Genomic DNA, 4,521 nt, shown 5'->3' on the forward strand with positions numbered 1-4,521 from the left:
CTAGAGCTCTTAAGCACACTCTTTTTGCTTTTGGACCACGACTTTAACCGCTCAGTCTCAAGTTTTTACTTGACACCTTCACGCCACAAGCACATGGTTAGGGACAGCTTGGTTTAGCTGCTTAGGCAGGATTTTATTCCTGTGGGCCCTCCTATCCACTGATGCTCAAAGCCTTGGATCCTTCTTATCACTCTTGCCTTTTGGTTTAAAGGGGTATTGGCTTTTTCTGCTTGTTTTTCTTTTTTCTTTCTTTTTTTCTTTTCTCTCTTTTTTTTTTCGCATATATCCTTTTTTTTCTGCAAGCTTTTCACTGCTTTTTCTTGCTTCAAGAATCAATTTTATGATTCTTCAGATCATCAGATAACATTTTTCCTTTTCCATCATTCTTTCAAGAGCCAACAATTTTAACATTCATAAACAATCAAATTAAAAAATATGCACTGTTCAAGCATTCATTCAGAAAAATAATAGTATTGCCACCACATCAAAATAATTAAACTGTTTTAAAATTTGAAATTCATGCACTTCTTTTTCTTTTTCAATTAAAAACATTTTTCATTTTAAGAAAGGTGATGGATTCATTTTCATAGCTTTAAGGCATAGACACTTAAACACTAGTGATCATGTAGTAAAGACACAAACATAAAGCACAATTTTTGAAAAACAAAAAATAAAGAACAAGGAAATTAAAGAACGGGCCCACCTTAGTGATGGCAGCTTGTTCTTCCTCTTGAAGATCTTATGGAGTGCTTGAGCTCCTCAATGTCTCTTCCTTGCCTTTGTTGTTCCTCTCTCATGGTTCTTTGGTCTTCTTTAATTTCATGGAGGAGGATGGAATGATCTTGGTGTTCCACCCTTAGTTGTCCCATGTTGGAACTTAATTCTCCTAGGGAGGTGTTGATTTGCTCCCAATAGTTTTGTGGAGGAAAATGCATCCCTTGAGGCATCTCAGGGATTTCATAATGAGGAGTTTCCTCATGCTCTTGTCCATGAGTGGAAATCTCTTGTTTGTTCCATCCTTTTCTTAGTGATGGGCTTGTCCTCATCAATGAGGATGTCTTCTTCTATGTCAATTCCAGCTGAATTGCAGAGGTGACAAATGAGATAAGGGAAGGCTAACCTTGCCACAATAGAGGACTTGTCTGCCACCTTGTAGAGTTCTTGGGATATAACCTCATGAACTTCTACTTCCTCTCTAATCATGATGCTATGAATCATGATATCCCGGTCTATAGTAACTTCAGATCGGTTGCTAGTAGGAATGATTGAGCGTTGGATGAACTCCAACCATCCCCTAGCCACGGGCTTGAGGTCATGCCTTCTTAGTTGAACCGGCTTCCCTCTTGAATCTCTCTTCCATTGAGCGCCCTCTTCACAGATGTCCATAAGGACTTGGTCCAACCTTTGATCAAAGTTGACCCTTCTAGTGTATGGGTGTGCATTATAGGCAAATTGAATGCCAACCTTATATTTTCCGGACTAAAGTCTAAGTATTTCCCTCGGACCATTGTAAGCCAATTCTTGGGGTCCGGGTTCACACTTTGATCATGGTTCTTAGTGATCCATGCATTGGCATAGAACTCTTGAACCATTAAGATTCCAACTTGTTGAATGGGGTTGGTGAGAACTTCCCAACCTCTTCTTCGGATCTCATGTCGGATCTCCGGATATTCGCCCTTTTTGAGCTTAAAAGGGACCTCGGGGATCACCTTCTTCTTGGCCACAACTTCATAGAAGTGGTCTTGATGCACCCTTGAGAGGAATCTCTGCATCTCCCATGACTCGAAGGTGGAAGCTTTTACCTTCCCTTTCCTCTTTCTAGAGGTTTCTCCGGCCTTTGGTGCCATTAATGGTTATGGAAAAACAAAAAAGCTTTAGCTTTTACCACACAAAACTTAGAAGGTTGCTCGTCCTCGAGCAAAAGAAGAAAGAAGATAGTAGAAGAAGAAGAAATAGGTAGTGTGTATGTTGTGTGAAAATGAAGGAGTGCAGATGGGTTATATAGGAGTGGAGAAGGGGGTATGGTTCGGCCATTATGGGTAGGTTTAGGTGGGAAAGTGGTTTGTATTTGAATAGTGAGGTAGGTGGGGTTTTATGAAGGATGGATGCGAGTGGTGAAGAGAATGGTGGGATTTGATAGGTGAGGGGTTTTTGGGGAAGAGGTATTGAGGTGATTGGTGAATGGGTGAAGAAGAGAGAGAGAGGTGGGATAGGTGGGGATTCTGTGGGGTCCACAGATCCTGAGGTGTCAAGGATTTCTCATCCCTGCACCATGTGGCGTGCAAAATGCCCCTTGCTGCCAATCCTAGCGTTAAACGCCAGACTGCTGCCCATTTTTGGCATTTAACGCCAGCTTCTTGCCCATTTCTGGCGTTAAACGCCCAGAATGGTGCCAGACTGGGCGTTTAACGCCCATTCTGCTACCCTTACTGGCGTTTAAATGCCAGTAAGTTTCTCCTCCAGGGTGTTCTGTTTTTCATTCTATTTTTCCTTCTGTTTTTGCTTTTTCAATTATTTTTGTGACTTCACATGATCATCAACCTATAGAAAACATAAAATAACAAAAGAAAATAGAAATTTAATATAGATAGTTAAAGATTGGGTTGCCTCTCAACAAGCGCTTCTTTAATGTCAATAGCTTGATAGTGGCTCTCATGGAGCCTCACAGATGTTTAGCGCAATGTTGGAACCTCCCAACACCAAACTTAGAGTTTGAATGTGGGGGTTCAACACCAAACTTAAAGTTTGGTTATGGCCTCCCAACACCAAACTTAAAGTTTGACTGTGGGGGCTCTGTTTGACTCTGTATTGAGAGAAGCTCTTCATGCCTCCTCTCCATGGTGACAGAGGGATATCCTTGAGCTTTAAACACAAGGGAGTCTCCATTCACTTGAATGATCAATTCTCATCTGTCAACATCAATCACAGCTTTTGTTGTGGCTAGGAAGGGTCTGCCAAGGATGATGGATTCATCCATACACTTTCCAGTCTCTAGGATTATGAAATCAGTAGGGATGTAATGATCTTCAACCTTTACCGATACATCCTCTACAAGTCCATAAGCCTATTTCTTTGAATTGTCTGCCATCTCTAGTGAGATTCTTGCAGCTTGTACCTCTATGATCCCTAGCTTCTCCATTACAGAGAGAGGCATGAGGTTTATGCTTGACCCCAGGTCATACAGAGCCTTCTCGAAGGTCATGATGCCTATGGTACAAGGGATTAAGAATTTTCCAGGGTCTTGTCTCTTCAGAGGTAATCTCTGCCTAGTCAAGTCATCCAGTTCTTTGATGAGCAATGGAGGTTCATCCTCCCAAGTCTCATTACCAAACAACCTGGCATTTAGCTTCATGATTGCTCCAAGGTACTTAGCAACTTGCTCTTCAGTAACATCTTCATCCTCTTCAGAGGAAGAATACTCATCAGAGCTCATGAATAGCAAAAGTAAATTCAATGGAATCTCTATAGTCTCAGTGTGAGCCTCAAATTCCCATGGTTCCTCATCAGGGAACTCCATGGAGGTCAGTGGACGTCCATTGAGGTCTTCCTTAGTGAAGATTACTGCCTCTTCCTCCTCTCCAGGTTCGGCCATGTGAGACGTGTTTATGGCCTTGCACTCTCTCTTTGGATTCTCTTCTGTATTGCTTGGGAGAGCACTAGGAGGGAGTTCAGTAATTTTCTTACTCAGCTGACCCACTTGTGCCTCCAAATTTCTAATGGAGGACCTTGTTTCAGTCATGAAACTTTGAGTAGTTTTGATTAGATCAGAGACAATGGTTGCTAAGTCAGAGTGGCTTTGCTTAGAATTCTCTATCTGTTGCTGAGAAGATGATGGAAAAGGCTTGCTATTTCTAAACTTGTTTCTTCCACCATTATTTTTGTTGAAACCTTGTTGAGGTCTCTGTTGATCCTTCCATGAGAGATTTGGATGATTTCTCCATGAAGGATTATAGGTGTTTCCATAGGGTTCTCCCATGTAATTCACCTCTTCCAATGCTGGGTTCTCAGGATCATAAGCTTCTTCTTCAGAGGAAGCTTTCTTAGTACTGACTGATGCAGCTTGCATTCCAGACAAACTCTGAGAAATCATATTGACTTGCTGAGTCAATATTTTATTCTGAGCCAGTATGGCATTCAGAGTATCAATCTCAAGAACTCCCTTCTTCTAAGTTGTCCCATTATTCATAGGATTCCTTTCAGAAGTGTACATGAATTGGTTATTTGCAACCATTTCAATGAGTTCCTGAGCTTCTGCAGGCGTCTTCTTCAGATGAAGAGATCCTCCAGCAGAGCTATCCAATGACATCTTGGATAGTTCAGACAGACCATCATAGAAGATACCTATGATGCTCCATTCAGAAAGCATGTCAGAAGGACATCTTCTGATCAATTGCTTGTATTTTTCCCATGCTTCATAGAGGGATTCTCCTTCCTTCTGTCTGAAGGTTTGGACTTCCACTTTAAGCTTGCTCAATTTTTGAGGTGGAAAGAACTTTGCCAAGAAGGCATTGACTAGCTTTT

The sequence above is a fragment of the Arachis ipaensis genome, chromosome B06, assembly GCF_000816755.2.
Source record: "Arachis ipaensis cultivar K30076 chromosome B06, Araip1.1, whole genome shotgun sequence".
Taxonomy (NCBI): domain Eukaryota; kingdom Viridiplantae; phylum Streptophyta; class Magnoliopsida; order Fabales; family Fabaceae; genus Arachis; species Arachis ipaensis.